Raw genomic sequence first — 22,779 nt, forward strand, 5'->3', positions numbered from 1 at the left:
AGGACTCCACAACAAGGATTCAGAAAAAAACAGAAATAACCGTTTTTTTTTCTTTAGGTGATACTGGTACCCAAGTATTCTTTCCATTTTTTGTCTACTTTTACAAATTAAAACATTATGAAAAGACATATTGTGCAATATACATAAGTGCAATATACTTAGCATTTTAGTGAAAGCAGTTAAATTCGGGCAAGGCCCAGGGAGTGAAATGTGAAATCAAATTGCTGAGGGGGACAGGAATTGGATCATCTACTATGTGTTTTAAGAGCAAACAGGAGCTACAACTGGCAAAAGGCTCAACACAACATGGCTTCCAGCGCAAACTATACGGTGACCAGAGAGTGTTTCATATCAGGCTTCAATATACAGAATAATAGTTCAAGTTGGAAAAGGATTCAAGGGAGTAGAAGAGATGCTCACAGGGACAAAGTTAAATGAAGAAACCAAGGAAATGTGTACTTTTAGGAATTGGGGAAAAAAGAGCAGAACAAATACAGTAAGAGTGAGCTCCAAAGGTAAGGCAGAGTCATGGAATAAAGGAGGTAAATAGAAGGTGCAAACCAGGGCCATTGAAAGTACCAGAACCTAATGAGATAAGTAGCTTGTGCCAGAATGTAAATCAACATACTGTTTCCTTTCTTTGTTTCTTGGAGAAAATTTTGCTATTACTGCTACTACTACTATTTAAATAATAATAATATTAGGCAAAGAGCCAAACTAAACAGTGGGTTTGGCAATACAATTAATTTACTTTCTGTTGAAAGCTCCTTATCTCCTTGTGGACTGGTAACCAAATGAGCAGTTATGGGGACCAAATGTTGAATAGGACTAGTTCAAACTTCAAAAGAGAAGAGATTGTCAACAGAAGTCTGAAAGGGCCAGCAGAGTGCCAAGTTAAGGGCAAACAACATCAACACCCAGGACAGGAGCGAAGACGTGGCTTCCACTGAATGTCACAAAGGAAGTAAAGGCATTAAGAGAAAGGGTCAGAGAAAGGACACTTAAGGAGAGACAGGAGAGGGACAACAGCTCTCTGTTCATGGAGGGAGCATGCAGAAGGAAGAGGAACAGAGGATGTCATTGCTGAGAGAGAGGGTAGGGTCCCTGGGCCTTCGGATACTGCCCCAAGTAGGTAGTACAGACTACAAAGTGGTTTCTCACCTTCAGAGTGAGCTGGAAAAGGAAACTTGAGGACTAATGAAAAGGCTACCAAATATTTTTGGAGTAATCATTATTCTAAATACCAATTTTAAAATGGTTGGTTAATATAATTTATACTTAAAAAGCATACGAAAGACTTTTATCATTGATGAAGTACAGCTTTCATTAGTTAAGGAATACCTAACCATCTGAAAATGATTCTTGGTACACATAATGATAACTGATTATATTTATTTGCTAGGGCTGCCATAACAAAGTACTACACTCTTGGTGCCTTCACAATAGAAACTTATTGTCTCACAGCTCTAGAGAGTAGATCAACATGTTGGGAGGGTTGGTTTCTTCTGAGACCACTCTCCTTGTCTTGTAAATAACTGTCTTCTCCGTGTCGTCACATGATGTGTATCAATGTCCTAACCTCTTTTTAAATTTTTTTTAATGTTTATTTCTTTTTGAGAGAGGGAGAGAGAGAGAGAGAGAAAGTGGGGGAGTGGGGGAGAGAGAGGGAGACACAGAATCCGAAGCAGGCTCCAGGCTCTGAGCAGTCAGCACAGAGCCAGATGCGGTGCTCAAACCCACCAACCGTGAGATCATGACCTGAGCCGAAGTCGGATGCCTAATCGACTGAGCCACCCAGGTGCCCCAACCTTCTCTTCTTATAAGGAGAACAGTCACATCGGATTAGGGCTCATCAAATAATCTCATTTTAATTTAATGACTGCTGTAAAGACCTTTCCCCAAGTACAGTCCTTTTCTGAGTACTGGGTATTAGGGCTTCAATATACGAATTTGGGGATCACAGCCCATAACACTGATAAAGCTCCAACCCATAGTGAAACACCGTGAGCACACTGTGTCATGTGCAACCATGCTCCCTACATAGAGATTAACATAGCACATTCCAGACAGAGTTGGGGAAAGAGAGAAGGGATTCATATTGGTTGGGTGGATGGTTTTGAAACACTTCCCCATTCTCTTACAAATTGTCCTTGGATCAACTGTCAATTTCACCTTTTCAACATTTTGTGTTGAAAATAAGTTTAGAATAGAGATCCACATATCCAAAGAGGAAAGTGGAATGGGGTGATGAGCAGGGGTCTAGGGTTATAAATGACATCGCTCAGGTCAAAACATCTGACACGGAATCAGATGGTACATTTCAGGGATTTGGGTTCTTGCTGCCTTTCTTAATCCATGACAAAGTACTCTTTCAACATATGGCAATACCCCTTCAAACAATCCAAGATGCATTTTGGGAAATTCAGAACTTGCAGTCTATAATTTAGACCTCTAGGCCATCAAAATCCAATGTGTTTGGCTTCGGTGAACCCAGATATTTGAAGGTTTTAGTGTCTTCCCTGTCTTCCTTTGGACTAGCATGCTCATCTTCTGGAGTCAATCCGATCATGTTGTGGCTTTCCCCCTACCTTTGGGATATTTCCTCCCCATTCAATTAGTTCTCTTCTATGGGCAAAAATCAAGGTATCTAGGTATCTAGATATCCCAGCCATTGAAAGATGCCATTTCATTTGTAATAAGTAGGAGCAAGAACTTAAAGTGATCAGCTTGAATGTGAGCCATCAGAATTGGAATACTTCTGCAAGGCTGGTGTGCCGGATTTTATTTTACTCCATTCCCTTTAGAGAGAACATCCCAACCTGCTCTGGTTCTTTGCTCATTAACAGCATAAATCATGCAAAATGTTAAAAGTCACTGTTGCAATGGTATTTGATAGAGAATTTAAATTAGACCACAGAGAAAAATGATGGTACAGCTCTGAGGCTGTATGATTCATTTCTTCGTACCAAACCAGAAGTTGAAAATGCAATGCAATTTTATAATGAACAGAAGTATTGCCTCTGGCCCTCATACAACTCCAAAAATAGTTAGAACAAGGCTGACCAAAAATCAGAAGGTCTTATATATATGTATGTATGTATGCATATATAAATACACACACACGGACACACACACACGAAGACATATATATATATATATATATATATATATATATATATATATATATATATCCCTCTCTCCTTCCCTCTCTTCTCATCTTTGAATATCATTTTTTCCACTTCTCCCTTTCTTTCTTTCTTTGTGTCTCTATTACTCTGTCTTGTTTCTCTATCTATGCCTCCTTCTCCATGTCTCTCTTTGTCTCTGTCTCCAACCTATTCATTCTCTTACTCTCTTGCTGTCTCTCAGCCTGTATGCCTCTGTGTCTCTGTCTTTCTTTATTCCTGCCTGTCCTGTTTTCTTAGCCAAGTATCTAAGTCTCTTTTACTATGTGAATCTTGCTCTGTTCCCATAAATGATTCTCTCTCTCCCCCTCCTCTCTCTCTCTCTCTCTCTCTCTCTCTCTCTCTGTCATGTTTAGAGAAATTCCATTTTGATATATTCCTTTTCTATAGAGAAGCTATTTCTCGTGATGCTTGCAACCCACCCCCCCCCACCCTCCCCCCTTGTGGAGACAAAGATGAGAGCTCTTCTGCTCTCGCCAAAGCTGTGCATGTATTTCATGGACCATCCAGCAGAGGAAGTGCCAACCAGTACTTTCTATACCTCACCACCCTGGAAGCTAAATGCATGCCCTTCTTTGAGACTCAGCTTAGCTCAATGTGAAACCTGCCAGGAGGGTCTCAAGTCTTCACCATAGCCCGTTTGCCCAGAGCTGTACTGTGGAAGCCGTCCCCTGGCTTTGCTATTTTTGCCATTCTAAGCGACTTCTGGGTTATTTAACATAAAGCCCCACATGGTATTTCAGTTTTATGCTTCAGTTCTAAACCTCATGATAGAACTCTAAAGGATGAATAGCTTGTCGGGCTTCAAGAAGAGAGATTATGAAAAGAATGTAGATTTACACTTTTGAATAGTGTAAGGGGCTTGCCATGAGAGAGAAGCAAGTAGGGGCCAGAAAAGCAAGGAAGAATCAATCGCTTTAGGCAGGTGTGCGCATTAGTTCAGAAAAGGTGTATTTTGTACTTTATGTACCGCTAATTCCACACTTGTTGGTAAAACTAAAACAGCACTGTCATCACGTTACTGTATAATTATTATTGTTTCCTAAGAAGTTACTATGTAGTTACTACATTATTACGGAAAAATAAAACATGTTATTTCATGGTAACCATGCAATTAGCTCATGTCACTACCAAATGTACACTTGCTGAACCAACAAAGAAATAAAATGTTCCATTTTTTTCCTCCGTGCTCATGAGTCATAATATTGTCCCTCTTTTAGAAATGACATAATGAATCAATGTACTAACATCAGAATATGCAGATTATGCTTTTTTCCTCGTCATTTTCTTTTCCTCTGGTGAGCAAATGAATACCTTGGAAACTGCAGATGTAAAATAGCACACCAGATAGGCAGGCCAGCAAATGTATTCTATCAAGCAAATCTACTGCATTTAATGAGTGAGGAACAATGAGTCCTTGTTGGCTGTGGTTGGAAGGGGGTACCTTGGCAAGCCAAGAGCCTTGGTGGCTAAAAGGAATGAGAGGAGAATTAAATGCATTTCATTCTGTGTTGCTTGCAGGCTGAAAGCATAGCGAACAAAAACTGGTACCATGTATGTGTACATTCACAGAAGAATTTCAGTGTCTGCTGCACATACTGAGAAGGAAAAATCCAGCGTCTCAATATTTAAATCAGTTCTATATAAAGCAGACCACTTGGTAAAAGTTTGAATTCACTATCAGAAGTTGGTTCTTGTAGTACAAAAGAGAGTTAGTTTTAGAAAAAAAAAGAAAAAAAAGGAGTACACAGTATTCTTTGTCAATGCCAGCATGTCTTTCTACTTAAAGCCCTGTATACAATCATCTTTCTATGAAGCTAATTGCAAGCTGCTTAAAATAATGAGAACCGGTCTGTTTATCGTAACTAATTGATTTCCAATACTTCAAAATTAATTGGGCAGAACAGGTCATCCCAAGCTTTCTTTGAGGCATGTTTTAATAGGCTCTGAATTTAAGGAATTAATGGATAGATTAGTATAATTTATTTTCACATTTGTTATTTTTCTAGAAACAGCTTTAAAATTCTCCTGGGAAGACACCCTATTCTTGCTCCCTTTCTCAACCCTTTCCCTGTTTCTGCACAACACTGAACTCACCTCGCCTTTATTTCTAGCCAGAAAATGCCTCAGCTCCTTAATTGTTTTGAATTTAAATTCTAATGATGAGAATTAGGAGTCCCAGAGATCATCTGAACTCACTAAAGTCTTCGAATTATACGAGACACCCTCTGTGATTAACAAAAACATACCCAGGGAGAAAACTGCCTTTGTCCTTTTCACATACCAGTACTTATATTTATATGTAGATTCCATAATTCATAGCTCACGCGTCATTTCTGGAGAACGTAGGTTGAATTCAACACCAGTTTCCAGTCTTCCTATTAGCACATACTTTTAAAGACTGTTCAAAAGTTGGAAGGCAAGTAAGACTTCCATCAATAAGGAAGTTACTTAAATTCCTGGTGATCTGATTCTATGACTGTCAGTCATGAAAATATGTATGCAGCCTTTTATTTTTATTATTTGGTTTCTAGATAACGGGTCTCACCATGCTGTTCAGGCTAGAGTGCAGTGGCTGTTCGCAGGCACGAACCCACTGCTGATCTGCACAGGAGTTTTGACCTGTTCCGTTTCCAACCTGGGTCAGTTCACCCCCTTCTCAGACAACCTTGTGGCGCCCCCACTCCCTGGAGGTCACCATACTGACACGGAACTTAGTGTGGACACCTGATCAGCGCAGCTCACTGCAGTCCGGAACTCCTGAGTAGCTGGGACTACAAGCCCTTGTCACCTTTATGTATCCTTTTACAGGCAAGACAATCAAGCACCTGTGATCTTCTTTATTCCAGAAATGTCACAGAGATTGAGATTCCTTAAAGGCAAGGCAGATAGAACCAAACCCAAGTTTACATGTGATGAAAACAGGCTACTGTGCCTTTCTCATCTATCCCCTCCCCCACCCTTTGCTGGCCCCAAACTTTCAGGCTTTTACCACAGACAAAACATAACCATTCAGTTGAGCATCACCCCCAAAGTCTTTGTTTGCTGTTAAATATTAAGAAGTGTCATTTTTTCAAAATGAGAAGCATGGTATGGTAGGCAGGATTCTAAAATAGCCTGCAAGAGTTTGCACCTCCCTGGTGTACCTACCCTGTGTGTCCCTAAGACTGTGAGTGGGATGGATTTTACCCCACAATTAGTTATGTTAAAATAAGAGGGATATTCAGGAGGCCTGACCCAATCACACGGGCCCTTTATAAGAGAAGACTCTTCTCTAGCTGGTTACAGGGAAGGAGGTCAGGGAGATGTGCTTGCACTGGCCTAGAAGAAAGCCAACATCCATGTGTAAATGGTACCCATGGGGACCACATGGGAAAGCACTACACACGGTCTCTGGCAGCTGAGAGTTGTCCCCAGCCAACAACCGGAAGAAAAATGGGTACATAGAGTCCCACAGCTACAAGGAAATGAATTCTGCCTATAAATAGGGAATTTGGAGGAAGACTCCAAGTGCAGATGAAAACTACGACCTGGCCGATACCTTAATTGTAGCCTGGTGAGATGCTGAGCAGGGAATCCAGTCATACCAGGACAGGTACTTGACCTACAAAAAATGTGAGACAACAAATCAATGTTGTTTCAAGCCACTAACTGTGCATTAATTTGTTATGCAACACTAGAAAAATAATACAACTGGAAAGAGAGTGCGTGGGCCTTGAATCTATAAGACTTTTTCACTCTTGTACTTTTCAGCCCAGACATTTTGGAGATACGCTGTTGAAGCTTTGGCACCATATTAGTTTTTCTCTGGCAAAGCTTTAGATGCAGGAATCAACATTAACTGGACATACCTAGTATTTAAAGACTCTGTGGCAAAGAAAGATTTTTTTAAGAGAATCAGAGTTTCCCCCAGAGTGCCCATATGTTCTGTCCACCTAAGTTCTTCCATGAAAGGATGCTGTTTCCACTCAAATCATCAAGTTTCCTATTTAGAAAGGTCCGATTTCTTATTTAGAAAGGCACTTCAAGTATCCTATTGCCATGCTCCCATTTTGTTGGAAGTCCAGTAGACTGAGGGTGTAAATGATTGCATTCTCTCGAATGGTATAATTCACAGATAATGGGAGGGAGAGGAAAAAAATGCTTTGCATCAGCCCACATCACATTTATGAAAGTCACAAAAAGGATAAGGTTTCAACTCACACAGTTGATGCTGCTTTGTTAAAAGGAATATCCCCATCAGATTCCCACATAGAGACCCCAGGAGGAAGCCTGACATTGTCAAACACGCAAAGGCATGCGACACCGTGTTTTCATTTAATGAGAGTTACTGCAGATAAAGGCAGTACAGCCATCTTTGTGAAGCTGAACCCATGGATAGACTGTCATTTAAAAGTACAATTAAATTGCCTTAAAGGTAAGCCATATTACTGAATGTGAAGCATCTCAAATAGAGCTGTCAGCTAAGTGTTTATGTACGTTCAGCCCAGAAGGCTGCCTGTCATTTGTCATCAGGACATGCTTCATTGAAGAACTTGGGGATGGGGGGAAGCTTGTTGCTTTACTCTGGTCTATTTGTTTTTCACAGAGCTAAATATCTGATCCTTTCATAAATAATAATGTGTGTTGTGGTTTTTTTGTATAGTAAAAGCATCTGCTTTTTAATAACACCTTTATTGAATGTAGTTAAAACATCACAAAATTCACCCCTTTAAAGTGTAAAATTCAGTGGTGTTTAGTATATCCACAGAGTTCTGCAAGCATCACTACTGTTTAATTTTAGAGCATTTTCATCACCCCATAAAGAACCCCTGTACCCATTAGTAGCAACTCCCATTTCCTCCTCCCAGCCCCTGGCAACCTCTAATCTACTTTCTGTCCTAAAGGATTTGCCTATTCTGCACATTTCATATAAATAAAACCATAAAATATGCGGTCTTTTGTGTCTGATTTCTTTATAATATTTTCAAGTTTCATCTATGCCATAGCATAAATCAGTACCTCACTTCCTCTTAAGACCATGTAATGTCCCATTGTATGGATAAACCACCGTTTATCTGTTCAACAGTTGATGGACATTTGGGCTGTTTCCACTGTTTTGGTTATGCTAAATAATGCTGCTAGAAATACTCATGCACAAGCTTTTGTGTGGATCTGTTTTCATTTCTCTTGGGAATGGAATTGTTGGATCATATGGTAATTCCCACGTTTCACGTTTTGAGGAACTGCAAAACTGTTTTCCAAAGGAGTTGCACCATTTAAAAATCTGATCAACAATGTATAAGGTTTCCAATTTCTCCATCTACTTGCTAACATTTGTTATCTTATTTCTAGACTTCTTAGAGGGTATGAAGTATTATCTCATTATTGTTTTAATTCCTATTTCCCTAATGACTAATGAGATTGAGCATCTTTGTATGTGCTTACTGATTGTTTTTCTTCTTTGGATAAAAGTCTACCCCAATACTTTGCCCATTTTTAAATTGGGTTATTTGTCTTTGTTGTTGAGTTGAGTGAGTTCTTATATGATAGAAGTCCTTTATCAGATACAACTGTTTGATTTGATTTGATTTGATTTACAACTGTTTTCTCCCATTTTATGGGTTGCCTTTTTATTCTCTTGATGCACAAGAGTTTTTGATTTTGATGATGTACAACTTGTTTCTTTGCTGCCCGTGCTTTTGATGTCACATGTAAAATACCACTAACTATTCCAAGGTAATAAAGATTTCTGCCTATGTTTTTTTTTCTAACAACTTTATAGCTTTGCTTTTATATTTAAGTCTATGATCCTTTTGAGTTAATTTTTACATATGATATGAAGCAGGGGTCCAATTTCAGTCTTTTACATGCGGATATCCACTTTTCCCAGCACCACTTGAAAAGACTATCCTTTACCATTGAATTGTCTTGGCACCCTTATCAAAAATCAGTTGAGCATAAATTTATGGGCTTATTTCTGGACTCTCGATTCTATCCCTTTGATGAATATGTATATCCTTATGCCAGTACCACACTGTCTTGATTGTAGTAAGTTTTGAATAGGGAAATGTGAGTCCTCTAAGTTTGTTCTTTTTCAAGATTGTTTTGGCTATTCTAGGTCCCTTACATTTCCATATGAATTTTGGGATCAACTTGTCAATTTTTGCAAAAACTGAAGCTGAGATTTAGATAAAGGTTGCATTAATTTGGGGAGTAATGTCATCTTAACAGTATAAGTTCTCTGATGCATGTATATGAGAAGTCTTTCCATTTATTATGTCTCATTTAATTTCTTTCAGTGATGTTTTCCAGCTTTCAGTGTATAAGTCTTGCACTTATTCATTAAGCTTATTCCTAAATATTGTATTCTTTTATTGTTATTATAAATGGAATTGTTTTATTAATTTTATTTTCTAAATGTTCATTGCTAGTAATTACAGTGTGTTTTTAGGATAATATAACTGGTGAATTCTAGAACACTGCAGCCAGGTCAAAAGCATTCTTCACAGCTATATAAGAGGTTGTGTTACACTTGCAAGAAATTTTGTGTCTTTCTATCTCTATTTCTCATATAAAATTCCCCCTGATTATTAACTAATAGGGATAGTTCCTATATAAAAATATAGCTATAGTATAGAAGCAATATACTCATTACACTATCTTATTCACTCAGGTGAAAACATTTACTGAAAAATTGCTTGAGACACATCAGTGAAAAAACAAACCAGGCAAAGTCCATGCCTTCTTGGAGTTCACCATTTTTATGTCCAGAAGTGGTCCAAAACTTGAAGAAGAAGAAAAATAATTATTAAGGATTTTATTTTATCCTGGAGGAAATTTTAATCTGATTAAGACAATGAACAAAATAATAGATTGATGTGCTATGAACACAGTTGTATATACACATGTGCTGTTTGTTTATTAACTCATTTAATCATACTCACTAAAGAATTACAGCAATATGGGTGTCTTGGTGGCTCAATGGTTGAGGATATGACTCTTGATTTTGGTCTCAGATCAAGCCCCATGTTGGGCCTCCACACTGACAGTGGAGCCTGCTTGGGATTCTCTCTCTCCCTCCCTTTGCCCTTCTGCCCATCCCTTCTAAAATATATATATATATATATATATATATATATATATATATATATATATATATATATGATTTGGATAAGTATTGCAAAGTGGGGCTACATTATTAAGGGAAATTTTGGGAATAGGGAATATGTTCATTAGCTTGATTGTAGTGACAGTTTTATGAATGTATTAATATGTTAAAACTTACCAAATTAACACATGTTCAGTTCATAGTATGTCAATTATGACCTAATACAGCTATTAAACATAATGAAATTTTGTGTATTCACACAATAGAGCATTAAACAGAAATGAAAATAAACAACTATAACTCTATGTGGCAACATAGATAATTCTTAAAGCATTAAGCAAAAAGAAGCCAAGCAATAAAAAATACATAGTCTGATTCTATTTAATATGAAGCTTAAGAACAGGCAAAACTAATCCATAGCACTAAAAGTTGAAACAGTGGCAAATGCTGGGAGGAAAGGAAGAGGTAGAGATCAGGAAGGAGCATTCGGGGAGCCTCCCAGAAGATAAAAATGTTCTATTTCTTGGAGGCAGTGGCATTTACAGAAGCATTTAATTTGTAATAATTCATTGAGTTGGATTTCTATGTTGGCTTCACATACTTTAAGCATTATACTTAATTAAAAGTTTTGAAAAACATACAACACAAAAACATATAACCAAAAGCTATGGATGAGATTTGTTGAGACTATTTCAATAGAGTGACATGAATGCAATTCATATAATGAAGAGTGAAGCAATAGTCTATTGTAAACAACAAATAGCAAATATAAGTAACCTTTTACAGAAGTTCCTGAAAAAAAAGAGTAAAACATGGGATAGGAGTCAAGGACACAATAGAACTTTTTGAAAAAGCACTGGAGATACCAAGACTGCATGAAACAGTGGTTTAGAGCATGTACTGTAAGAATCAGACATTCTTCATTTCAAATCCTGGCTCTCTGTCTTACCAGCTAAGATTTGGGGAACTTATTTAACTCATTTTTCCTCAAATACAGGATGGGTATAATAACTTAATTCTTAAAACAGTTGTGAGGCTTAAATGAGACAGTATATATGGCTCAGCCTGAAACACAACATCTACTAAGCTCTTTAAAAATATCAGCAATTGACAATGATGAAAATTATTTGTAGTTAGAGAAAAAAATACCACTGAAAGGGATTATGGGAGCTTTGTAGAATTCAGGTTTGGTCCCCACCAGAAGGCTGCTACTGGGACACAGAAAAGCCAGCACAGAAACTGTCATTCATGAAGGTCTGGGATGACAAAATAGAAGATTTCACTGGGTTTTACATGTGGCTAGTTTCTCCTTCAAAAATGCTAAGGGGCAGGAAGTCAAAGCACTAAACTGAAAATCTCTGGAGGGTAGATCTAAATATTCCTATTCTTCCCCATCCTCAAAGGTCTAAGAGACAAAACCCCATCAGGCTCTCTGCTGAAGGCTCTGGACATATGCACTGGGAATATGGGATTGAGTCTTACCACAACTGCATTTCCTTCCAGATCCAGCTTAATCCCTCACTGAATTAAGGCGATCAGCTTGCAATCTGTCTAATGGAGGAAAAGTGAATCTTCTCTGGTGAAAGAAAACTTTATATGGATTCTCTGTTCTTTCATAGACAATGTGTAACATGTAACAAAAATGTTACTAGACATACAAAAATGCATGACTATAGGATTAATAAACAAGAAAAAAATGGAATAGAAGCAGACCAAAAGATAATCCAAGTAAACTGTAAACTAGAACAAACTAATCCAGATTAGTAGATAAGGATTTTAACGTAGCTATGACTAACACTTTCAAAATAATGGAGAAAAAAATGGAAAAATAAATGAAGAGGTACAAATAATGAAGCTAATGAGAGAAAGTTAAAGATAAATTTTAAATGTATGAAAAAACAAGCAAAATGGAGGATAAATTGGGAGGTTCAACTCTACAACTAATAGAAATTCTAGCAAGACAATGTAAAGAAGTTATATTTGAAGCTAAAAACTGAGAATTTTCCAATTTGAGGCTTTCAGGTCAGTAGTCCACTCAGAGAATCAAGAAAAATGAATAAATAAAATTGTACATCTAGATATATTGTATCATCAATGTGGCGCATCAAAAGACAATCTTGAAATCTACTTGAAAAAAGGTACATTTCCTATGAAGGATTGATAAACTAACAGCAATCTAATAGCAGTCATAGATGTCTGAAATCAATAGAGTAATTGCTTCCAAGTGCAGAGGGGGAAAAAAATGATAGCTTAGAATTTTATACCAAAGTACACTTGTATTCATGAATGGAGTACAGTAAAGGAATTTTAAGATACACAGAGACAAAGAATTACCAAGCATAAACACAAATAAAAATATGTTGTTTTCATAGATACTTACAATATTGAAAACAATTACCATTTACTAGGTCACAAAGGAAGTTTGAATAAATTTCATAGAATGGATGTCATAGAAAAAAACATGTTCATCAATCATAAGGCAATTTAAATAAGAATAAATAACACATAGTTGAAAATACCCTCTACATTTTAGAAACAAAATGAATTCCTAAATCACATATAATTTTAACAAGAAAACTACAGCAAAAATTCCTAAATGTTTGTAAAGCTTGCAGGATGCATCTGAAGCACAGCTAAGATGGAAAGGCCTGATGAATGAAAACATTTATTGAAAAAATTAGAGTTACAGTGAATGAATTGATTTCCCAACTCAGTAGGTTAGAAATTTGACTGAAAAATTCAACCCAATAATATTGAAATAATGAAAAAACTGAAATTAGAGCAGAGATTAGTAAAAACAGAAAGTAAAAAACAAATAACTCATATACCAAAAGCTACTCCTTTGAAAAACGTTTTAAACGCAAAAAGCATAGACGTTCAGACACTAGTCTGATAAATTCAACTAAATGAATTTTAAATTTCTCTGTTCCATAATAGTACCATAAACAAGTACCATTAACTGAAACAAAATATTTTCAAGGTATAGAACTAATTATATATATGATTATAAATTACAAATGAACAACAGACACAATGGAAAAGAATATGAAAAGATATTTAATCTCACAAGTAATCTGGGAAATACAAATTAAAATAATTAAGGGCTACTGTTTCATTTATCAAAATAGCAAAAAAAAACCCTTAAATCTAATAAAACCATGGAGGCAGCAATCTTTATTCCTTCCTTGCTACATCTTCAGCACCTAGAACAGTGCCTAGCTCACAAGAGTCACTCAATAAATATTCCTTAAATGATTCAATACCAATATTGAATCATTTGAATCAAATGATACCAATATTCAATATTGGTAAGCACGGAGGAAACAAATTTCTCTTTTACAAAAGTGGCCTACATGGGTGTCTGGGTGGCTCAGTGGGTTAAGCATCTGATTTCAGTTCAGATCATGATCTCGTGGTCCATGAGTTTAAGACCTGCGTCAGGCTCCATGCTGACAGCTCAGAGCCTGGAACCTGCTTCAGACTGTGTCTCCCTCTTTTTCTGTCCTTCTCCTGCTTGCTCTCTCTCTCTCTCTCTCTCTCTCAAAACAAACAAACAAACAAACAAAAATGGCCTACAAACTAATGCAATTACACCATTGAATGATGAAGCTGGAAGGTGTGTGTGCCACTCAACCTACCTCATCCACTTCTAGTTACACACCCTGGAGGTATTCTTACACAAATGCTGAAGAATATAGTCACTGCAACATTGTTTCTAATGAATATTTGAAATAAAAACTCTTGATTCCCTGGGGGCCTGGTTGGCTCAGTTGGTAGAGCATGTGACTTTTGATCTCAGGGTTGTAAATTTGAGCCTCACATTGGGCTCAAACTTTTAAAGATTACTAAAAGATTACTAAAAAAACTTTTAAAATATTAAAATTAAAAAAAAAAACACCTCCTACTTCCCTTCAAAAAGGAATTGCTTAAACATTTAAAGAACATGAGGCACCCAGGTGGCTCAGTTGGTTAAGCATTCATTCAACTCTTGCTTTTGGCTCAGGTCATGAGCTTGTGGTCATGAGACGGAGCCCCACATCAGGCTCCATGCTGGGTGTAGAGACTGCTTAAGATTCTCTCTCCCCCTTTCCCTTTTCCCCACCCCCTCAAAAAATAATTAAAAAACAGTCATATTATAGAATACAATGCAATAATAAAGATGAATGAAATAAAGCTAAATGCAACAATGTTATAATAAGTATAACAGGTAAAAAAAAAAAGTCAAATTACAAGAATGTATCCAGTATGATGCCACTTATGTAACGTGAAAATAGTCCTACACATTGTCTAATGAAACACAAAAATATTTTGCTTGTAATAAAGCATGCATGGGAATTTTATTTCCCAGGTTTGGGACAGTAATTATTGGGGGAGGTAAGAAAAGATTGAAAATACATGTTGGGGATATTTTTGTTTGCTTCCACAAAAGATCTGAGTCAAGTATGAAAAAATATTGAAATCTGTTGAAGTTGCATGGATGGTAAGGCTAGGTAGGAATGATGTTTAAATTATCTCCGTATTTTCTGCATATTTGAAATATATTTAAGATAAAGAAAGAGGGGGGGGGGAAGATACAAGAAAGGGATTTACCTTGTCCTCCAGCTCGGGGAGTACAGCATGTCTGTACAGTGGGAAGTAATGTCTGCCAAGGGGGAAGGAAGCTATAGCAGAAGTGGGCTAAATGGGTATGGTCATACAGGGCCCATAACCCCTGAGCACAAGATAAGAATTGTGCTTAACAGTATATGAAACACGCTCAGTGATATAGATCAGCATGTAAAAAGCACAACCGGGCAGCAAAGGGATTCATAAAGAGGGTGCAGGATCTGGATAATAGACTGGGATGCCATGTACAACAAAGTCAGTATCTTCTAGAAAACACTATTTATAATTTCGACAGGGACCTACTGACAAATCTTAAGTTTCCAAAATAAGGCTCACTTCATCCCGGTAGTGCTATTTTGAGGCTGAAAACGAATAAATGTCAGTACTACCGGAATGCAATGTAACTAGGACCAAACATGAGGACCTTTGCAGGGCTGTTCTGGATGCCAAAGACTGATTCAGCATGAGCTGCAGTTTCTTCCTCCCCACACAAGGAAATCCGAGCATCTGTAGCGAAATGAAGATTTAAACTCCGGCTGGCCTTGGCTCTGCCCCCATCAAAGCAGAGCTCACTGAACTGTTCGATTGTGAGTAGCTTCTTTGATTTTTAAACTGGTTAAATATGATGAAAATCTGTGCACAAACTTGCAAATGAACCACAGAAAGACAAAGGCCTTTGAAATGGACATTTCAAATGAGCTAAGTAGGCAGAGGAGCCTGCAAGTAATTGTTCATATTTCATGGGGACTTGGCTTTTCATGAATTCATCTCAGTGTCATCTTTCATACATATTACAGTGTCGGTTCATTAAAATTCTTGATGCAGTGCTGAACCTGGTCAGACTGAAATGGGGCTGACAAACCTCATGTCTGCCGCACAGATAACCAGACCTTATGAAGGTGAAATTAGTTTTCAGGAGCTGTACTGCTCACTTGATTGATTCCGTCTTAGAAGTCATATGACTTAATGTTTCCTGCTTGGGCTGCCTCTGTCATGCAAACATGACCTGATAACACATTGTCAGGAGCGCTCCAGAGAGCTAACAGCAATCTAACATCTTTCTACTGAGTGTGAAGTTCCATCTGAAATGTGCATATTTGATAAGCAGCTCGTCTTCTCTCTGTCCTTTTCATTTTCAGGAAGTTAATCTTCTCTGCTCTAGTGAGTGCAGTGGCGGGATGAGGTGAGCAGACATGCCGCAGGTGGCCCCGAACTCCAGCACACGGGGAAACTCACTGTCTAGAGGCCAACGTGTCTGGACATCACTTCCAAGAGGCAGCCAAGCAAGGAGTGACAATGCAGGCCCGCCGTCCCGTTCAGAAGGGACAGCATTTCCGAGGATGTGGGAAGAAAATGAAATCAGAGAGTTCCATTACTGAGTGTTACTTGACTTTGTTGTCACAGATTCACTTAACCGTCTCTCCACCATGGCAAAAAGCTGTATTGTATATTCAGTCTAAAATACACAGTGCCTTCTTCTGAATTAGAGGTGGCTGACCTCATAGAAGAATTTTAATGCTGGAAGACAGATACAGGCCCCCTTCATATCCCTTTACAGAGTAGCAAATCTGAGCCCCAGAGGGGCTTCGTTGCTCACCCGAAGTCCACACAACTGAATTAGTGGTAGATCCAGGATGAAGATTCAGATCTCCAGATTCACTTTGGTTCCCCTGGCACTCCGCTGCACTGTCCCTCACCCAGAAGTCAGACTTGGGCTCCAAAGAGATTCCAAGCAGAAGGCCACATCTGGATCCAGTAGAAGAGCTTCTCACTTCTGATCAAGGCTTCTAATTCTCTCATATATTGTAATATTCAGTAAACAAAGTATGACCATCGACATTATCTCATTGCTCTTCATGACAATGTTATGAGACAAAGCATGGAAGGCATTGTTCTCACTTCACTGGTAAGGAAACTGAGCGTGAGAAAAGTCAGGTGACCTGCTCAAGGTCAACCAGAAAGTACTTGAAGGGGTTGGATGAAGATGACCAAAGAAGAGACAGACACAGGAATCCAAGAATCAAAGTATCCAACACTGAAGAGTGGGGAGGTGTCAGCCGTGTTGCCAGCCTATAGAGCAACCAGACCAGACAAAAGCAAGAGGGCAGGGGACTCCAGAAAGAAGCCCCAACTGAAATGGTAATTATCTTATATGTTTGATCACTGATAAAAGAATATTCCCTGGGTGTCAACAGATCTGAAGAAGAATTCTGAAAAAAGAAAAGGCCCATAGAAAGCTAAGTAAAGTTTAAAAAGACAGACATTAATTATCCCCAGGAAAAAAATTCAAAAGGAAGCATTGTTGTGATAGACTGTTTAATTCTAGTGTAAACAATATTTGAAAGTCTTAGAAGGATGATCACTGACTTCGGATTAACTAAGATATGTGATATAAATACTTTGAGAGGAGAGTGGGGAGGTGAGGTTGTAGGAGAGATCAAAGTATAAAAGAGCCAAATCCTCATTACCATAAAAGGAAGTCAATAAACAACGTCTAAATTTGATAAATCTGTTCGTTTTTACAGCATAACAAACAACTATAAATGCCAGAAGCTTAAAAAAGGAACCATTTTACTTGCTCAAGATTCTGTAAGGTAACAATTTAGCTTAGATGGAACGATTTATCTCTGTTCCATATGCTGTCAGGTGGGCTCATTCACATGTCTGTGGTCAGCCGGTAGTGGATGGCCTTATACATGTATTTGGCAGTTGACTGGCTATCAGTTGGGTCAGTAGAGGCAAGTGGCCCTGTGTCACCCCTCGACCAGCGTGCTACCCTAGGCCTGTTTACATGTTTACAGGGCTCCAAAGAGCAGTAAGAAAGCAAACCCCAATTTCAAGTGTCTGTTACAAATTTGCTAATGATACCTTGGCCAAAACAAGTCGCGTAGCAGAGTCCAGACTAAAAGTATAGAAAAGTAAATCCTACTTCTTCAGGAAGGAGCTACAAAATTACATTGAAAAATTGAGTAAATTCATGGATAGAAAGAATCTGTAGCCATTTTTGCATTTTACCATACTAGAAATTAACAGAATAAACATTTTATTTTAAAATATGAATTAAAAAACTAGAATCAAGTTATATTTTATATAAGATTATATTGTATAAATCACAAATATATACCTATAGGATAAGTGGGGACAGGATGGCTACTTTAATATTGCTTAAATAGGTACACGTACTTAGGATAAATTTTCAATGATGTTATCTGACAGAATTGCACCAAGTCCTACATCTAAAACTACTTAGAAAGCAAAATTATGTCACCCAGAAATTATGTTAGGTAATAGAAAAAGTGGATCTAGAAATGAAAATTCCAGTGATAGTTGCTATGGGCTAAATGTGACAAAATTTATATATTTTTAAAAGTTTTGAAATTTATATTTCAGTTTTTTTTCTTTTAGATCCCACATTTAAGGGATATCATACAGTATCTGCCCTTCTGTGTCTAGCTTATTCACTTAACATAATTCCTTTAAGGTCCATCCAAGTTGTCACAAATGGCAAGAATTCCTTCTTTCTCACGGCTCAGTAATATTCCATTTTACACACACACACACACACACACACACACACACGCACACATACATGCATACCACATTTGGCCAAAGGGAACAAACTTCCAGTTATAAGATTAACAAATCTGGGGATCTAATGTACCACATAATGACTATAGCTAATAATATAAGGTTAACAAATTTGGGGATCTAAATGTACAGCATAATGATCATAGCTAGTAATATTGTATCATATATCTGAAGGTTGCTAAGAGAGTAGTTGTTTGTTCATCATAAGTGTACTCTTTGATCCCCATCACCTATTTCACACATCCCCCCTCCCACCTCCCCTCTGGTAACCATCAGTTTGTTCTCTATAGTTAAGTCTGTTTCTTGGTTTCTATCTCTTTTTTTTCCTTTGCTCATTTGTTTTTGTTTCTTAAATTCCACATATGAGTGAGATCATGTGGTATTTGTCCTTCTCTGATCAATTTAGCATTAATACTCTCTAGTTCCATCCATGTTGTTGCAAATGGCAAGATTTCATTCTTTTTTAAGGCTGAGTAATATTCGTGTGTGTGTGTGTGTGTGTGTGTGTGTGTGTGTGTGTGTGTGTGTAATATATCACTTCTTTATCCATTCATCAATTGACAGACACTTGAGCTGCTTCCACATCTTAGCTATTGTAAATAATGCTGCTATAAACATAGGGGTGCATGTATCCCTTCAAATTAGTGTTCTTGTATTCTTTGGGTAAAACCACACAGTAGTGACATTCCTGGATTGTAGAGTAGTTCTATTTTTAATTTCTGAGGAACCTCCATAGTGTTTTCCACAGTGGCTGCACAGTTTATATTCCTACCAACAGTGAACAAGGGTTCCTTTTTCTCCATATCCTCAACACTTGCTGATTCTTGTGTTTTTTTATTTTAGCCATTCTGACAGGTGTGAGGTGATACTTCATTGTACTTTTGATTTGCATTTCCCTGAAGATGAGAGATGTTGAGCACCTTTTCATGTGTCTTCTGACCATATGGATGTCTTCTTTGGGGAAATGCCTGTTCATTCGTCTGCCCTTCTTTTCATTCCATTGTTTTTTTGGGTGTTGAGTTGTATTAGTTCTTTATACACTTTGGATACTAACCCTTTATCATATATGTCATTTGTGAATACCTTCTCCCATTCAATAGGTTGCCTTTTAGTTTTACTGATCGTTTCCTTCACTGTTCAGAAAAAGAAACTAGATCTTTTTTTTAAGAGTGTAGACCTTAAAGATTCTTACCATAAAAAATAAATTCTTCCCATAAAAATAAAAAATAAATTTAAGAAAATATGTGACGTGGTAAAGGTGGTAGCTAATACCATTGTGGTAATCATTTTCCAATTGTAAATGTACCAAATCAACACAACACACATCTTAACCTTACATAAAGTTGTGTGTCAATTACAACTCAATAACATTTGGGGAAATTTTTATATGTTAAAACTCTAAATCTCCAGTGTGATAGTATTTGGAGATGAGGCCTTTAGGAGGTAATTAGGTCAAAAGGGTGGTGTCCTCATAATGGGATTAAAGCCTGTATTCTTATCATTTCCTTTCTCTCTCTCCCTGCTCTGTGAGGATACAAGGAGAAGATCATCTACAAACCAGGAAGAATTGGCAAGCACTTTGATCTTGGACTTCCCAGACTCCAGAAATACAAGAAAGTAAATGTTTCTTGTCTAAACCATCCCGTCTTCAGTAATTTGTTAAAGCAGCAGCCAAACCTGATTGAGACAACAGTTCAATTAAACTGTTTTATGAAATATGTGTTTTAAAAAAGTAATTTTCCTTAATTAGTATGTTAGTTTACAAAAGTTAAACATGTATATAAGCTAAATTATAAATTAAACATCACCACTAGACATTGATTGTCTACACCATATCCCTTAAATAATCAAGTTTGCCAAAAACTTTAATCCGCCACTGAGAAAGTCAGAGTTGTTTTATATTTGGTGATATTTAGCTATTCAGTCACATGTAATCGTATATGTAAAAAGAATGGCAGCAACGCATAAATAATAGTTATTCCTTGGTAATGGAACTGCCGGAGATTTAAAAAATCTTTGGTTGGAATCATCTCATTTTCTAAAGTAAATATATGTGGTAATTTGAATGGTGGTATCCACTGCCCACTATACAAGCTCCAGGCCCTCACTTCAAACCCCATATTTCCTGGTAAAAGATTTTCCCCAATTCCCTCAGCCTCCAACATCACCAAGACGATCACCATCTCACCAGATGTTTCTGGTTCCTTCTGACCTGACAGTTTTCCAGTGCTCTTGGGAGGCACTGAGGGTGCTGCAAGGTGATAAGTCATGGTTAGTAATCATGAGTCATGATTAGTGATCCCTAGGTGTCAGCCTTTGGAGTGCTTGGCGTAGAAGGAAGGAAGAAAGTCCCACTCATACGGTCAAGCAATCTACTGACCTCCACCCTGGGTGCTGGCAGAGTGAAGTCCCCTCTCACATGAAGACTGAGTGTTTGATGAGGTTTAGTTACTGAGAATCAAACAGCAACCCTTGCAAAGATTCTTCAGACAAACCAGAGAAAAAAATATGGTTGGAGGTATGGAGGTGATGAAACAGTTCTGTATCCTGATTGTGGTGGTGGTTAAAATTCATAAAGCTGAACAGAAGTACACAAGGTCAATTTTCCTGCAGGATAATAATTTAAAAACTAAAATTAAAGCAACATTAAAGTCATGGGAAAAACTAGTTCCACATTCCTCCAGGATAAGAAGACTCATAGTCTTTAAAAATTATATAAAAAGGAACCGCCTGATTTTCACTCTCTGGGAAAAAAAGGTTGTATTGCATCCCAGATAAGGTGTCCTCTCTTTAGACTAGGGCTAAATGCCGCAAACAAAAAAGCCGTAAGAACACTGAATATCCATATCAAAAAAAAATCAAAAACCCCTATCTTGCCACGTATAAAATAATGTTAATTTTTAAATCCATCCCATTATTCCAATGGAATATCTATTTCCTCAATTTTGCCCTTGTAAAACACAATTCTGTTAACATCCAACATTGTGGCCAACACCTAGCTCATTGTTTGCCATATCACAGTCATGCAAGAAATTTTTGTTAAATTAATAAATCATATTTGCCCCCAAATTGATATATTCTGATGTAGTCAACACAAGGCCGAAATTTCTCCCAGAATCACCCAATAAATCATTTCTCACTAGTGTCACCAGCGACCCTGTACAGCAAATGCAAGTGAAACAAACCCACGAACGTGTGCACTCAACAGTCCGTGCCCGTCCATCCTCACGTATTTCGGGTGTGGGCTGGGGTCTGGTTCTACTGCTCCAGCCTTTTGGGAGGATAAAAGGTTAATCAGGGGGAACACTGTGATCTTAAGGACTATATTTAAGAATGTCAAACATTCCATATTTTAAGACTGGACAAAGAAAAGGAAAAATATAATTTTAATTACCAAGCACCTCGGGTTTTCTCTTGCTTTTCCTCAAGTGTTGTCAGTTCACATAAAACACCAAATCTACCAATTCTATTTAGCATTGTCAGGATGCCTGTTTGATCAAAGCACTGCCCCTACTTCCAGAAAGGAAAACGAGAGAATCCTTCTTCAATGCTGTCACATCCCAGAGGCTGGGAACCTGAAATGAACATAACCTTTATAATCTCATCCCAACTGTAAGAACTCTAAACTCTCACTATTATATTTCTTTGCCTTTCGGCTTAGGGAAAATCATGCTGCTGACTTAAGGCGAAGAGTGATGAATGAGTGGTTCTGGTTAGTTCAGAACCTCATCATCCTTTCCCAGGCAAACTGTTGATCTATTTCTTGCTTTTCCAGAACCAAGCCCAGGCTGCAGCCACTGGCAGAGAAGTTTTATTATGGGTAAGCAATCAGTGGAATGGGGTGGAAATCTCCAAACAGTTCTTCCATCTGTGACATCAATTCTGTTTGGGAGCAGAGGTGATAGGCCTGTGTGTTTGCTTGAGTGTTTGCTCTGCTTCACAGAGTATAGACATGCCCGGTGCATCACCCTGCCTATTCACCGCACACTCAAAGCTTGCTGAGGTTCGTGTCATAAATGCAACTATAAACCTGGCCACGTTTATTGTGTGTCCCAATTGCCTTCTCTTTTTAACAAGAGGAACTGTCCTTTATTGGTCCCTCTTTCCTAACACGTTTGAGAAATTTTCCTCCAGGTTTGAAGCATTCATTCATTTTCCTTTGAAAGCCTCTAGATGCATTTTTCAGATCAGCCACTAGATGCCCAGATGCCAAAATAAAATTCTAGCAGCTTTTCAGAGGAAAACAATGGTTTTGTGTTTTAACAAAGATAGATTATTTCAGCCGTGCTATCAAAAAGCCTGGGCAAGGCT

This window comes from Panthera leo, chromosome D4, assembly GCF_018350215.1.
Source record: "Panthera leo isolate Ple1 chromosome D4, P.leo_Ple1_pat1.1, whole genome shotgun sequence".
NCBI lineage: Eukaryota > Metazoa > Chordata > Mammalia > Carnivora > Felidae > Panthera > Panthera leo.